Source organism: Amblyomma maculatum, chromosome 7 (assembly GCF_055883805.1).
Source record: "Amblyomma maculatum isolate TAMU_Amacu chromosome 7, ASM5588380v1, whole genome shotgun sequence".
In the NCBI taxonomy this organism is placed as follows: Eukaryota; Metazoa; Arthropoda; class Arachnida; order Ixodida; family Ixodidae; genus Amblyomma; species Amblyomma maculatum.
The window spans coordinates 87,309,403-87,326,315 of record NC_139350.1 but is presented as its reverse complement, the minus strand read 5'-3'; the positions used below and the strand labels follow the sequence as shown (position 1 = coordinate 87,326,315).

General features: G+C 46.0%; 1 long non-coding RNA gene across 1 annotated transcript; it reads right to left on the bottom strand.

Annotated features, from left to right (window-relative positions):
* LOC146183888 (uncharacterized) lies at positions 1–4,965 on the bottom strand. Its single transcript, XR_014708805.1, has 3 exons — positions 4,829–4,965; positions 367–526; positions 1–117 (listed from the first exon to the last, which is right to left on the bottom strand). It is a non-coding gene; the product is annotated as an uncharacterized LOC146183888 (long non-coding RNA).
* Between the last annotated feature and the right edge of the window lie 11,948 nt (positions 4,966–16,913).

Here is a 16,913-nt window from a genome sequence, read left to right as displayed (position 1 = left end):
GAACGCAGCAATGTTTGTTTATTGTTTGGACACTAGTCTACATGCTTGTCCACAATGATAAGCACAGCAGGGCAAGTAGAAATAACATCGATCGAATAGGATGCCGTGGCATGTTTTCTGAAAAAAAAAAAAAAAAAAAAAAAAATTGCAGGATGTCGACACAACAAGAACTGTATAGAGGTAGAGCAGCTTGAAGATAAATACTGTGCAAAAATACCAGGAATTTCACAGCTTCTGCTTCGAGCCTTCAACTTAAGGAGCAAAAGTAGAGGCAGGACTGGGTCGGGAGAAGTGGAGCATTTTTTCTTTGCGCGGGCGTTGTGCCTCGCGGCACTCCTAAGTACACAAGCTTACTTGAAAATATACCTGGGTTCCACGGTTGCATGACTAGTCCAGTAGGCCGGCAGCGAGTCGCTTTAGAGCTGTGATGAATAGGTGGCCTTCCCGGTTGAGGTTCTATTTCCCGGTTAGTCCCGGGCTGGCTACCGCACCGGAGCTTCATAATAGATTAGCTGTGCCAGGCTGCCTGCGTCAATTGGACACCGAATTCCTGTTTGTACATCCGATAAAAGCAACGAAAAATGGCAAAACAATTGCCCTCCGGATACACTAACCGACCTCTTGAAATCCAGGATAGAGAGGCAATTTCGTGCAAATTACAGCAACCGGCCTTTTTATGCTGGTGTTTCCAGGATATTAAAGTTTACCACTGTTACTAAATAGTGGTGTCGAAGTCGAGGGCAACGATAAAAATGACCGAGATTCCATTCAACTACGCACTCGATCGGAGACGAGTTTTTCTCACTCCATGTGTTGCTTTACTTGCGCTGTACACCTCAGTCCGATTGTATACGTACTTCCGGATGATCCAAAGACAGTGACTTGTATAAATTTCGGGAAATGCAAGTAAGTACATGGAATGCTGACCACACCAGTCACTTGCAACATACTGCAGGCATGTTCCATCGACAAGGGCGGGCTGACACGCATTGCAGAACTAGCGTCGCAGAGTCCACAGGTCGGAGACGGTGCTATCTGTAACCAAGAGAACGCATGGGAATATGCAGCATGTCGCTTAACGAACAGCAGTACGCGAGACCGAAGCTACAAGTGGAAAGGAACACGTCCACACACCGCCACTCGGCTACGATATTTAAACTACGATGCCAAGAAACCCGTCCGTCATCATCGCCACAGCCAAGTCCGGCTTGTGAGCGATTACGGAGCCGGCGACACTGGCGACCAGCTATCGGCCTATCGCTAGAAACGGCGACGAGAAACGGCAAACATTTTACAAACAAAACATAAAACAAGTTTTACGTCACGTCCGGCAAGTTATTTCTCCTCACTTCTTTCAACTGGCGCATGCGCAGAAGCGATGGAGCCTTCCAATAAAGGTCTGGTCACGCAACACCACAGCACTACGCCAGTCTTCAGCAAGACGACTAGAGCAGTCCTTGAGAACCGTCATGCATGGCTACCATGGGGTCTACATGGGGATAACAGCGAACGTAGGTTTCGGGAATGCCCTCAAATGACGAAAACGAGATAACTCGACGCTGAGAAATGCGCAGGCGGCCATCCCGGTAAGTGGCGCTGAACGATAGTCTTCTTAGTTGAAAAGCCATCTACGGGCCGTCTTTGTTACCATGCAGAACCGGACAAGGCTAGGCCTACTTGACGCCTAGGCCTAGGTGCCATATGTTACTCTTTGTTCATGTGAAGATTTTTGAAACGTTTTCCGGCCTAGTTCCTAAGTGCCCCGGCTCTTTTATTTTGAGAAGATTCTTTCGAACATGTCACAGTCCACAGTCCGGGGAAATAAATTTCCGAATTTCCGCGATCGTGTCGCATCGTGTTGCTGGACGGGGTGAACGCCGTAGGATATAGTTTCTTGCGGATTTTCTTTCCATTGCAGATCTTTTCAGAAATTTCAGTGAAATTTCAGCCAACAAGGTGAAGCAACTTCACGTGGTGCAGTTCGATAATACCACGTGTGGGGGCGAAAACTGAGATGGACATTCCTCTGTGTACTGGACAGTGATCCCAGCCTTTTAAATTCGTGAATTCAGGTTTATGTCCATGGGGGTCTCCATGGGGATAACAGCGAACGTAGGTTTCGGGAATGCCCTCAAATGACGAAAACAAGGTAACTCGACGCTGAGAAATGCGCAGGCGGCCATCCCGGTAAGTGGCGCTGAACGATATTCTCCTTAGTTGAAAAGCCATCTACGGGCCGTCATTGTTACCATGCAGAACCGGACAAGGCTAGGCCTACTTGACGCCTAGGCCTAGGTGCCATTACTCATTGTTCATGTGAAGATTTTTGAAACGTTTTCCCGCCTAGTTCCTAAGCGCCTGGCTCTTTTATTTTGAGAAGATTCTTTCGAACATGTCACAGTCCACAAACTTGGGGAAATAAATTTCCGAATTTCCGCCATCGTGTCGCATCGTGTTGCTGGACGGGTTGAACGCCGTAGGATATAGTTTCTTGCGGATTTTCTTTCCATTGCAGATCTTTTCAGAAATTTCAGTGAAATTTCAGCCAACAAGGTGAAGCAACTTCACGTGGTGCAGTTCGATAATACCACGTGTGGGGGCGAAAACTGAGATGGACATTCCTCTGTGTACTGGACAGTGATCCCAGCCTTTTAAATTCGTGAATTCAATTGTTTATGTCCATGGGGGTCTCCATGGGGATAACAGCGAACGTAGGTTTCGGGAATGCCCTCAAATGACGAAAACAAGGTAACTCGACGCTGAGAAATGCGCAGGCGGCCATCCCGGTAAGTGGCGCTGAACGATATTCTCCTTAGTTGAAAAGCCATCTACGGGCCGTCATTGTTACCATGCAGAACCGGACAAGGCTAGGCCTACTTGACGCCTAGGCCTAGGTGCCATTACTCATTGTTCATGTGAAGATTTTTGAAACGTTTTCCCGCCTAGTTCCTAAGCGCCTGGCTCTTTTATTTTGAGAAGATTCTTTCGAACATGTCACAGTCCACAAACTTGGGGAAATAAATTTCCGAATTTCCGCCATCGTGTCGCATCGTGTTGCTGGACGGGTTGAACGCCGTAGGATATAGTTTCTTGCGGATTTTCTTTCCATTGCAGATCTTTTCAGAAATTTCAATGAAATTTGAGCCAACAAGGTGAAGCAACTTCACGTGGCGCAGTTCGATAATGCCACGTGTGGGGGCGAAAACTGTGATGGGCATTCCTCTGTGTACTGGACAGTGTGATCCCAGCCTTTTAAATTCGTGAATTCAGTTTTATGTCCATGGGGGTCTCCACGGGGATAACAGCGAACGTAGGTTTCGGGAGTGCCCTCAAATGACGAAAACGAGATAACTCGAAGCTGAGAAAAGCGCAGGCGGCCATCCCGGTAAGTGGCGCTGAACGATATTCTGAAAGTCATCTACGGGCCGTCATTGTTACCATGCAGAACCGGACAAGCCTAGGCCTAGTTGCCATGTTACTCTTTGTTCATGTGAAGATTTTTGTAACGTTTTCCGGCCTAGTTCCTAAGCGCCCGGCTCTTTTAATTTGAGCCTTGTCCCGCACGGAGCTGACCGAACAACGCTGGCTAATCGAGCGGGCCGAGAGGATTGCCGTGGCCCATGGGCTTATGGAATGATTTGTATTTATTCTGAGACCGTTTTATTCGCAACAACCCGCAAGACCAGCGACAGCTGTTCTGGCGGGCCTGCAGGATTGAGGCGGCACATGGAGCCCTGGACTGAAGGCTCCACTCAGGAAGAAAAGGAAGTTTATATAATAAATGTTTTTCCTCCTCCTCCTCCTCCTTAATTTGAGGAGATTCTTTCGAACATGTCACAGTCCACAAACTTGGGGAAATAAATTTCCGCGATCGTGTCGCATCGTGTTGCTGGACGGGGTGAACGCCGTAGAATAGTTTCTTGCGGATTTTCTTTCTATTGCAGATCTTTTCAGACATTCCAGTGAAATTTCAACCTACAAGGTGAAGCAACTTCACGCGGCGCAGTTAATGCCACGTGTAGGGGCGAAAACTGAGAATGACATTGCTCTTTGTACTGGACAGTGTGATCCCAGCCTTTTATATTCGTGAATTCAGTTTTATGTTCTATGAGAGATTGTATATACGAACACGACAAAAGGGGGCTTCTACGCCGAATTTTTTCATGTCGGAACGAGCAACGGTGCGTACGTAGCGGTGAATGTGGTTCAGCTACAGCTTGAATCGGCAAACTTTTTGCTATTATCTCAGGATACCAAAGTGTGGTATACAATACTTGACTGACTGTTCTTGATGCAGCACAATTGGAATTGACGGTTAGAATGCATTTGAGCGACCATTGAATGGGTTCATCACAATTTATTTAGCATAAAATATAAGAATGCTTCAATAAGAAATACGAAGAGGGCTCCGTGTGCGTTTGAGATAGAATTTTTCAACAAAAATCGCTGCGCAGCTGCAGCATATGAGGATTTCACATTACCCGCCACATATGGCACCTCTCGAACGGTTAGATTAGCGTAAAAACAGTTTGTATCATCCTTGTCAGTCAGAGTTATACTTTAATAAAGAAAGTAGGCCTTTTTTTTTCCCCTTTAAAAAACTCAAATTTCATGGTAACGTTTCTTAAGAAATCTCGGTAGTTTTTAGTGCTAGCATGGTGAACTGTAACAGGCGGCGTTAAGCCGGCGTTCAGTATTTTAAAGGGTATTTTTTCTTTCAATCGTGGAGGGAAAAGATAACCACCATATGCTTTCAATCGGCGTTACTTGTGCGGCGTTAGTTTCTGTATTAACTCTATGGCGTTACCATGGGGGAAGGAATACTCACGAGAGGCCGTGGGTCTTAAGTGGTAGCTCCATTTTAACCTCGTAATTTTGCCTTTAATATGAACCTCGGGTTCGCTGCATGCGAAAGCGTTGTGTGAAATCGCACTGCGGCGTCACTGACTGCACCGAAAATTTTCGCTGCAGAATTGGAACGCACCCTCAAACCAGCTAGTAGGCGACATATCTGACATATCATCCAACGCTCCTCGGCTCGCAGGTGTTATTGGTGTTGTGTCGGTGATTGTGTCTGTCGGCAGCTTGATCATGTGCAGTGCGGAATCTTCTTCGCTGTGGAATTATCAGCCTCTCATGAAATCGCGCAGAGAGATGTGCATGCAAAACGATGCCTCCCGTAATTCGGCCCCTGGCAGCAAATTGCCAGTGCGCTGAGTCAAAGCAGTAAGTGGTTTTTCAATCTGTTTTTTCATCTGCGAACAAGCTCTCAACTAGCAAATGTTTCCTCTAGTTTAGAAATGCGAGGTTATGGAGGCAGGGGCATTCTCGCAGCCCATCGGCTCCGTTGACAAGTGAGGAAACAGTTGGCCTGCAGCGAAAGGCCGATGCGGGGCGACGTTGCGGTCAGGCCGCAGAACGGAGCTGGCGCGGACTCGTCGAAGTTTGAAAGAAGCTCACCGTAAAAGAGAAAAGGAAAACAGCGTTTGTTGAGGGGGGAGGAGGTTCCACGGATGTTTCCGTGTCTGCCGCGCGCCCAGGCTCATTGTTTAGAGTCAGCAGTACGACCTTTGAGTCACCGCCCCGGCCTGTCTCCAAGATCGCACCGGGGCACTGATAAAATCGCAAGCAGGGATGCAGGCGGACCGCACGCCTGTTTTGGTGCGAGAGAGTGTGACCACGGGACACCGAGCACGAGTGCGCGGCGGGCGCGTGAAGAAATGTGCGAAGGAGTGAGCGGACGTTTGAAAAGTGTGTGCGAAACAAAGTGTATTTGTAATCGAGTGGTTAATTTAAAATGCAAGGCAAACGAAGTCTTGGTCTGCTTCTGTTTGCTGTGTGACGCGGCGTTCGAGGAAGCGCAAATGAAAGCTTGGATAGGACGCCCGATGGGGTCAGCTTCATATATGCATTAATCGCCTTGTGACATTGTGACCTGTCGTGGCGGTACATCGCGCGCCCCTTGTCGAGCTTGTCATTTGCCATTGCTAGCTCATACCTAATGATTCCTAGGCTGTTGCCTAGTCAGTCCTGAAGCCGTGGCCTAATTTAGCTAATTTTTCTTGCCGGCGTGAGCGCCACTATTACACATTGTGTTTGTGCTAAGATTTGTCCTGCTGATTTCCTAAGCATCACATTATATAAGTTTCAACAGTTACTTGTGAGGCGGTAATAATTGTAGCGGTTTGTGTTGTGACTCTCAGCGCTGTGTAATCTTCTACTTATACTGACCTTTCTAGACTAACTAGTGCACATGTGAACCCCTTTTTTGGTAAGGGCCGGATGTTGTCCAAGTGACCAGAAAATGCTGGTCTGTGAAGAAAGCTTTTCTTCTGTTTTGTCCGAATGATCAGCTAAACTTTATGCTTGCCAGCTGGCAGCCATAGTTTCTGGCATTTGCGAGAGCCTTGCATGACATCCGTGTTCTTTGCGGTGAATAGACTTGGGAGCTCTGTCACCTTGGAACACTGGCTCAGCAGATTCTCCAGTCTAGTCTACTTAACTTATTCATTACATCCGGTGCAACTTGCGACGATGATATTCTCTGCTCACTGCGAACCATACACTGGTGCTCTGCGGCTTGATAAATGTCGTTTCATTTCTCTTTTTTCATCGCAGCTGTAACGTGGAAGCAGGATGCCGTCTGAGGGTGAGCACGCAATTTCTATTTTTGTTCATGAAAGCAGTAAGTAACAAGACCTGGTTTACACTGGCTAAAGGTTAGAATATGTCTTAGCTTTCTCATGCGCACTGTTCGTTAAATACTTGAGCCACTAATAGCATCTGCAATTGCACAGTCGACGTAATGCCTCAACTGCTAGATTGCGGAGGCGAAACTCTTGTGAAATAAAGCCACACATACCTATAAGATAGGTGGGCATGCGCACTTTGAAAGAAAACCATCACTTCTGAAACAGTTGTGAAGGCACTGTGCACATGTTTGGTGGTCGTGTACGGGACTCTAAAAAAAATCAATAGCATGCGATTGGTGCCAAAGGGGGCAAAGCACTGCTTGCAAGTTTCATGCAGTGGTGGCTTCATAATGAAAGCTAATCTCTTTTGTGATTACCGAAATGCTTTGTTCCTCGAAGATGTGCTCATGTTTCATAGTTGCAGTAGTCTTTACATTCTCCGTAAAGTTCTCCAAGCAACATTCTGCAAAATGAGAATAAAGAAAAGTGCTGCAATGCGCTTAAAATTTGAAGGCTTCGAAAATTGCTCAAAACAGAATTTTGCCACTAAAGCGAAAATTGGAGGTCCTGCTGCATTAGCCACATGAATGTGCTGGCACCAGCACTTTTGGTCAAACGTTCCTGTCATGTTGGTTCATGTTTTCCATCGTGAAACTGTCGCGTGGTTAATTTGAAGTAGCTTGCACTAGCTAGTCGGCATAGGTAGCTTATGTCAAGTTTAATCACCCCAACACCTTTATTATGTGGAGTTCTCGGATGTATGTGCTTCAATGTGAGTGGTGTCAAGGAATTGAGGAACTTTAAAATATTGTGGAATTTACTACATGCAGATCTGTTACATCCAGGTTTGCAATGCAGTAGGCACTATTTGGTTATGTTCTCACAACCTGCCTTCTCTTTCTTCCCCTTCTCACTGTTTCTTTAATTCAATGTACCTTCCAAATTTGTCGGACACTCCACCGGTATATAAAACCAGGAAACATCCTGATCGGTTACTTTTATGTGATTAACATTACATGCTTTGGCTGGCCTCTTCTTCATGTACCTTTTTAAACCATTTTTCATAAACCCTTTGACTATGCATTGTGTTGAGTCACATCTGCTTGTAACTGGCATCCAGGCATTAATTTATTTCTTATGACTTAACTTGCTCATATGCTTAAAATAAGCCACCTTTAAGCAGTCCAATAGCACTGGCATGCTAAGCACAGGAGCACTAGCTTTCAGCTGAAATTTGTGTACGTTTTAAAGTTCTTGGGCGAATGGCCACTCTAGCATGCAGCGCTTACCTGTCTGCATTAGTTTTCATTGCAGTGCAGTAGTCGACATTGGCCATTTTCACTTTAGCCTTGTTCATTTAGAGGGACAGTCTGCGTCAGGAGACGAGTATAAAAATGTTGCCACATTCTGGTAGATCTCAACATTTGATGGAAGTATTGAGGGGAGAACGCGGGATTCAACCAGGAATTCATATTATAAATTGACGAAGAGAGTCTTATTTAAGCAGATGGTGGCATCCGACTGTGTCCTTCGTTGTGTTGCTACTATTGTGGTATCTGCTTGGAGAATCCAAAGTAAATGTACTACGTGTTATTGCTATGTCGCAGCGTCATACAGGCAGCTATTTGTGTTCAAATCGGAAGTTGAAGTGCTGCTTCATTCTGCTACAAACTGCTTTCCCTGCCCCGTCCTGGTCTGAAGCAGAATATTGCTCCCAAACTGCTCCAAACCAGCTGCCGGGATGTCTTACTACCAAATTTAGCTGCACACGGGGACCATGGCAACGCACCATGGCAGAGGTATAAAGAGCCTTGGACTAGGGCTTAATGCAAAAATTTACATAATGTAGGGAAGCTCGGAACATATTTGCTCACAAGTAAATTTAATAGGAGCCATAAGCTCCTGGGCGGAATTGTGAAAAAATGCACAGTGTATGTGACATGGAAAGCGTAGCAGGTGGAGGCAGAAAGTTAGGTAGGTGGGTGAGGTTAAGAAGTTGGCAGGGGTCAGGTGGATGCGGCTGGCAGAGGACCGGTTAATTGGAGTAATGTAGGAGAGGCTTTTGCGTATAATCCAGCTGATGACTATAATAATGGCCTCCTCACAGCATTTTGAATACCCAGCGGAGAGACAAACGAGAGCAGTAAGCAAAGCAGCTTCAGAGCTGGCTATTCATTGACTTAGGAATGGAGGTTTCGAATTAAGCAAGGAAAAAAATTACGAGACTCTTTGACGGCTAAAGTGGTGAACGGCGAAGGCCTGGGTGCCGCATTCTGCTACGCATTTGTTACGAATGTGGAGGTGAATGATGCTTGCGAGTGAAGAAGTTGGCTACTGTTTCACATTCCTCCCTTCTTTTATGGCATGGTACGTGTGGACGCGGAGAATTGTTATAGATACTATGCATTGTCTATCCTGTCAATCAGTTTGTGGGGTTTAACGTCCCAAAGCAACTCAGGCTTTGAGAGGCGGCAAACGCCGCTGATGCCTGCTGTACTAAGACCTCCTAGACATCTTGGTCTGCTTCTGTTTGCTGTGTGACGCGGCGTTCGAAGAAGCGCAAATGAAAGCGCGCCCCTTGTCGAGCTTGTCATTTGCCATTGCTAGCTCATACCTAATGATTCCTAGGCTGTTGCCTAGTCAGTCCTGAAGCCGTGGCCTAATTTAGCTAATTTTTCTTGCCGGCGTGAGCGCCACTATTACACATTGTGTTTGTGCTGGGTTAAGATTTGTCCTGCTGATTTCCTAAGCATCACATTATATAAGTTTCAACAGTTACTTGTGAGGCGGTAATAATTGTAGCGGTTTGTGTTGTGACTCTCAGCGCTGTGTAATCTTCTACTTATACTGATCTTTCTAAATTAACTTGTGAGCATGTGAACTCCTTTTTTTGGTAAAGGCCGATGTTCTCCAAGTGACGAGAAAATACTGGTCTGTGAAGACAGCTTTTCTTCTGTTTTGTCCAAATGATAAGCTAAACTTTATGCTTTGCCAGCTGGCAGCCATTGTTTCTGGCAATTGCAAGAGCCTTGCATGATATCTGTGTTCTTTGCTGGGAATAGACTTGAGCGCTGTCACCTTGGAACACTGGCTCAGCAGGTTCTCCAGTCTAGTCTACTTAACTTATTCATTACATCCGGTGCAACTTGCGACGGTGATATTCTCTGCTCACTGCGAACCATACACTGGTGCTCTGCGGCTTGATAAATGTCGTTTCATTTCTCTTTTTTCATCGCAGCTGTAACGTGGAAGCAGGATGCCGTCTGAGGGTGAGCACGCAATTTCTATTTTTGTTCATGAAAGCAGTAAGTAACAAGACCTGGTTTACACTGGCTAAAGGTTAGAATATGTCTTAGCTTTCTCATGCACACTGTTCGTTAATTACTTGAACCACTAATAGCATCTGCAATTGCACAGTCGACTTAATGGCTCAACTGCTAGATTGCGGAGGCGAAACTATTGTGAAATAAAGCCACACATATTTATAAGATAGGTGGGAATGCGCACTTTGCAAGAAAACCATCACTTCGGAAACAGTTGTGAAGGCACTGTGCACAAGTTTGGTGGTCGTGTACGGGACTCTGCAAAGAAACCAATATCATGCAATCGGCGCAGAAGTGGGCAAAGCACTGCTCGCAAACCAATATCATGCAATCGGTGCAGAAGTGGGCAAAGCACTGCTCGCAAGTTTCACGCAGCGATGGTTTCCTAATGAAAGCTAGTCTCTTTTGAAGGTACTGATTTGCTTTGTCTGTCGAAGATGTGCTTATGTTTCATAGTTGTAGTAGTCTGTACATTCTGTGTAAAGTTCTCCAAGGAACATTCTGCTAAATGAGAATAAAAAGCGCATATGAGATGCATCGTTTTGACGGACTGAGTAGCTACATTTTATAAAGGAAAGTTAAAAATTTAAGTGCTACTTTTTTTCTTTAGCATTGCTTGATTCGCTTTTAAAATGCCTTTAAAACTCACGCAAGCAAGGATGCCATTATATTTGTAGCGGCATTGCCATCAGAAGTGTTCCTAGAAAAGAGAACTTGTTGGGTTCTGTGGTAGAATTCACTGGGTTTTAGTTTATTTATTCATTTCATTCTTCTTAGAGCTGTCTTAGTACTCTCAATTATTGCTTTAATGAAATCTGTGCATCTTAATAAAACGTCTCTGCGCGACTTGGGCGGTGTGGCAATCTTTGTGCTCATGACGACGCCTCATGGCATCCCAATTACGCAGACGCTGAAAAAAAGACGGCGCGACGTCATCAAGGAGGTAGACGGCGAGCGAAGCCTTGCGGTAAGTGGTGCTGGAGCACTCGCCGCCATTTTGACCTACTTATCCGTCCTCTGCGGCCAGTCAAAGTTACCGACGCCGGGCCGCGCTAAGCCTGTGGTCTGCGTACTTTGCCCACGGTTCCTTATTTCGCCTTTGGCGCTATTTTTATGCGCGCCATCATTGCTCATGCAGCTGGGCAGGCGCTTGCAGTGGTAGCAATTTTGCGCTCAACTGCGCGAGGCCCTTTGTGTGTCGTTTGGCTTGAGCCATCAGCTGTTCCAGGCAGGACGTATGGTAGCCATTTTTAACAGAGCTTTACAGTGTGAGCCTTGAACTGTGCCATATTGGCGTGCCGAGTGCGTAGCATATAAAACTTGTATTTTCGGCGACATCGACAACGTTCGAAATTTATTTAGGTTTTTTTTTTAGGTGCGCGTATCGAGATACAAATAATTACTGCCTTTTCCGTTTGGCAGTTATTACATATGCCTTTTTATTTGCCTCTTTTTGATTTTTTCTTTCCTTCTTTGGATTTATTTTCTCATTTTGTGTGCAATGCTGCCGCAATATTTGTGACGCTTTGTCATTGTCCTGCGAAATTTTGCAAGCAAATTCTGCGCAGGGTTTTGCCTCGTTTTCTACTTGTCGCACGTTTTGCTCAAACCTCTACGATCTGTCGCTACGCTCCTGCGGTGCCGTCTGCAGAGAGCGAAAAAAAAAAAATGGACGGTAAAGCAGGAGACACATGTGCGAAAGCTTGACCGGCGAGCCGCAGCGAACGCCGCATGCGAACTACCGCCCAGTGCCAGCCGGAACACATGGAGCACCGCTCGTCCGGCGAGCGAGCTCCCTCGAGCTCCGCCCACAGCCGTGCCACTGTGCAGCGGAGACGGAAGGCTGCTTGGCTTGATAAACTTCACATGAATTCACGCTCGTACAAGAAATGACAAAACAGCGATGTTATCAGAAGGATTGTCTGCTGTACTCGTGCAACAACAGCAAGCCTGCACACGTACGAAGCTTTCGGCAACGATGCAACCCGCGGACGGGCTGGGCGCCGAACTTCACCGATTCGTGCTTGCCCTAGTCGTCGCTAGGCCTAGCCGGTGCCGTACCAAAGAGGCAGCGGACCGCGCTTCGGAACGGGCCAACGCTGTAATAAAGGTTCGAATGTCATCACCAGGGTACTGAGAAGGCCATCTTATAATAGAATGAACATAAGCTCGATTTGAGCAGCGCATTCGGCAGCGGAGCGAGCAGACGTTTGGCGATCGACCGGGCAGCAGCAGTGGTTGGGCGAACAAACTCGCTTGTTTTCGCAGTTATCACTCGTAGCAGCTCTTCAGTATTGGCTGGCGATCTTCGCAATTTACTTGTAGTTGACAGTCCTGTGTTTAGTGACTTTTTATGCACACGAAGAAACAATACTGAAGGGTTTTTCAGATGCCGGCGCGTCCGCGTCGTGTGCTCGGTAGGACCTCGACGGTGGAGCCGAGAGGCGCTTCACTGCATAGCCCCCCTACGTCACCGTGACGTCGCCGCCGTTCGCGCTCGCATTGGCTGCAGCCACCCGCCGGAGCGTCCCTTCGCCACGCTTCGCATGCGGACTGCCGGAGACATCTGCCCGGGTGGACGCGGGCGGCGAGCGCCGGTTTGCCGGATCGGACTCGTCCGGACGCGGCGCGCCGGAGCAGATCGCACTCGCTTTTCGGACATGTGTCCCCGCCTGAAATCTTTTCAGAAGACCTGGTGTGGTCGTTTTCAAAGTGCAGAAAATGTTTTACGTCAATTTTAGTTAATATCAATACTAAGCGAATTGTGCCCTAATCTCGCCGTTTAGGGGGTCAGTGATGGAATATATTAAATCCGATAAAGGCTCTTGTTTCGCCTTTACCTCGCACCATTCACTTGTGCCTTTACCGACCTTTTGTTGCGTACATACGTTGCAGATCAAGCTGTTGCAATGGGTTGCTGACATATACAATTAGTCGCATATAATGACCATAATGATTTCCGCATATTTAATATATTTTTTTAATTTAATTTAGACTTACTCTTTTCCTATGTTCACTATATTTATATAGTTTATGCAAGAACCTTGACAGCTTTTCACACTGCCGTCAATGCTGAAGCCTAAAAAAAAAAATTCATTGATTCAATATGATATTGTATTAATAAATATTAATCCTTGTTGTATTTCATTGGAGTATTTTTACCGCTAGTTTGGTTATTTGTTGTAGTTTAGCAGATACGTTTCATCATCCACATGACTATACCGACTGCAGGGCAAAGGCCTCTCCTATATTCCTCCACTTAACCCGGTCCCGTGCTTGCTGCATCCACTTGACCCCTGCGAACTTCTTGACCTCATCTGCCCATCTAACTCTCTGCCGCCCGCTGCTCCGCTTTCCTTCCCTTGGAATCCAGTTTGTTACACTAAGCGACCATCGGTGATCCTTTCTTCGCACTGCATGTCCTGCCCATGTCTATTTCTTCTTCCTGATTTCCACTAGAATGTCAGTAACCCGAGTTATTTTCTCTGACCCACTCTACACGTTTCCTATCTCTTAATGTTACACCTATCATTTTTCGCTCCATAGCCCTCTGCGTTGTCCTCAACTTGAGTGGAACCCTTTTTGTTGGCCTCCACGTTTCAGCCGCATGGTGAGTACAGGCAAGATGCAACTGATGTATACTTTCCTTTTGAGCGATACCGGTAAGCTGCTAGTCATCATCTGCGAGTGCTTGCCAAATGTGCTCCATCCCAGTTTTATTCTCCTTGTTATATCCCTTTCATGGTCCAGATCTGCGGTTACTACCTGTCCTAAGTAGACATATTCGCCTACTACTTCCAGTGCTCCGCTACCTAACTTAAACCGCTGTTCCTTCCCAAGACTGTTTGAACATTGCCTTAGTCTTCTGCATATTGATTTTCAAGCCTACCTTTCTACTTTTCCTCTCTAGGTCATCAATCATTCATTGCAGTTCATCCCATGAGTTACTTAGTAAGACAATGCAATCAGCAAATCGCAGATTACTGAGGTATTCTCCATCTGCCCTTATCCTTAACTGCTGCCATTCCAAGTCTCTGAATACTTCTTCTAATCAAGCTGTGAATTGCACTGGGGAGATCGTGTCTCTTTGCCCAACACCTCTCTTTATAGGAATTTAGCTATTTTATGCAGAACTATGGTTTACTGTGCAGCCCCTATATATATCCTTCTTGCACTTTCACGTACGGCTCGTCTACACCCTGACTTCGCAATGCTCGCATGACCGCCGAGGTTTCTACCGAGTCAAATTTAATCACTCCGCCGGGGTGGCACAGTGGTTACGGCGCTCGACTACTGTTCCCAAGGATGCGGGATCGAATCTTGGCCTCGGCAGCCGCTTTTCGATGGAGGCAAAAAGCAAGGCGCCCGCGTGCTGTGCGATGTCAGTGCACGTTAAAGAACCCCAGGTGGTCGAAATTTCCTGAGCCCTCCACTGCGGCGTGGGACGTTAAGCCCCAGAAACCAAACGAAACCAATTGAGACAGATACTGTGCCTTTTCTATCCTGTCAATCAATTTCAAACGCAGCTGATGCCTGCTGTACTAACACCTCCTAGACATCTTGGTCTGCTTCTGTTTGCTGTGTGACGCGGCGTTCGAGGAAGCGCAAATGAAAGCTTGGATAGGACGCCCGATGGGGTCAGCTTCATATATGCATTAATCGCCTTGTGACATTGTGACCTGTCGTGGCGGTACATCGCGCGCCCCTTGTCGAGCTTGTCATTTGCCATTGCTAGCTCATACCTAATTATTCTTAGGTTGTTGCCTAGCCAGTCCTGAAGCCGTGGCCTAATTTAGCGAATTATCTTGCCGGCATGAGCGCCACTATTACACATTGTGTTCGTGCTGGGTTAAGATTTTTCCTGCTGATTTCCTAAGCATCACATTATCTAAGTTTCAACAGTTACTTGTGAGGCGGTAATAATTGTAGCGGTTTGTGTTGTGTCTTTCAGCGCTGTGTAATCTTCTACTTATACTGACCTTTCTAGACTAACTAGTGCACATGTGAACCCCTTTTTTGGTAAGGGCCGGATGTTGTCCAAGTGACCAGAAAAGTGACCAGAAAATGCTGGTCTGTGAAGAAAGCTTTTCCTTCTGTTTTGTCCGAATGATCAGCTAAACTTTATGCTTGCCAGCTGGCAGCCATAGTTTCTGGCATTTGCGAGAGCCTTGCATGACATCCGTGTTCTTTGCGGTGAATAGACTTGGGAGCGCTGTCACCTTGGAACACTGGCTCAGCAGATTCTCCAGTCTAGTCTACTTAACTTATTCATTACATCCGGTGCAACTTGCGACGATGATATTCTCTGCTCACTGCGAACCATACACTGGTGCTCTGCGGCTTGATAAATGTCGTTTCATTTCTCTTTTTTCATCGCAGCTGTAACATGGAAGCAGGATGCCGTCTGAGGGTGAGCACGCAATTTCTATTTTTGTTCATGAAAGCAGTAAGTAACAAGACCTGGTTTACACTGGCTAAAGGTTAGAATATGTCTTAGCTTTCTCATGCGCACTGTTCGTTAAATACTTGAGCCACTAATAGCATCTGCAATTGCACAGTCGACGTAATGCCTCAACTGCTAGATTGCGGAGGCGAAACTCTCGTGAAATAAAGCCACACGTACCTATAAGATAGGTGGGCATGCGCACTTTGAAAGAAAACCATCACTTCTGAAACAGTTGTGAAGGCACTGTGCACATGTTTGGTGGTCGTGTACGGGACTCTAAAAAAAAATCAATAGCATGCGATTGGTGCCAAAGAGGGCAAAGCACTGCTTGCAAGTTTCATGCAGTGGTGGCTTCATAAGGAAAGCTAATCTCTTTTGTGATTACCGAAATGCTTTGTTCCTCGAAGATGTGCTCATGTTTCATAGTTGCAGTAGTCTTTACATTCTCCGTAAAGTTCTCCAAGCAACATTCTGCAAAATGAGAATAAAGAAAAGTGCTGCAATGCGCTTAAAATTTGAAGGCTTCGAAAATTGCTCAAAACAGAATTTTGCCACTAAAGCGAAAATTGGAGGTCCTGCTGCATTAGCCACATGAATGTGCTGGCACCAGCACTTTTGGTCAAACGTTCCTGTCATGTTGGTTCATGTTTTCCATCGTGAAACTGTCGCGTGGTTAATTTGAAGTAGCTAGCACTAGCTAGTCGGCATAGGTAGCTTATGTCAAATTTAATCACCCCAACACCTTTATTATGTGGAGTTCTCGGATGTATGTGCTTCAATGTGAGTGGTGTCAAGGAATTGAGGAACTTTGTAATATTGAGGAATTTTCTACATGCAGATCTGTTACATCCAGGTTTGCAATGCAGTAGGCACTGTTTGGTTATGTTCTCACAACCTGCCTTCTCTTTCTTCCCCTTCTCACTGTTTCTTTAATTCAATGTACCTTCCAAATTTGTCGGACACTCCACCGGTATATAAAACCAGAAAACATCCTGATCGGTTACTTTAATGTGATTAACATTACATGCTTTGGCTGGCCTCTTCTTCATGTACCTTTTTAAACCATTTTTCATAAACCCTTTGACTATGCATTGTGTTGAGTCACATCTGCTTGTAACTGGCATCCAGGCATTAATTTATTTCTTATGACTTAACTTGCTCATATGCTTAAAATAAGCCACCTTTAAGCAGTCCAATAGCACTGGCATGCTAAGCACAGGAGCACTAGCTTTCAGCTGAAATTTGTGTACGTTTTAAAGTTCTTGGGCGAATGGCCACTCTAGCATGCAGCGCTTACCTGTCTGCATTAGTTTTCATTGCAGTGCAGTAGTCGACATTGGCCACTTTCACTTTAGCCTTGTTCATTTAGAGGGACAGTCTGCGTCAGGAGACGAGTATAAAAATGTTGCCACATTCTGGTAGATCTCAACATTTGATGGAAGTATTGAGGGG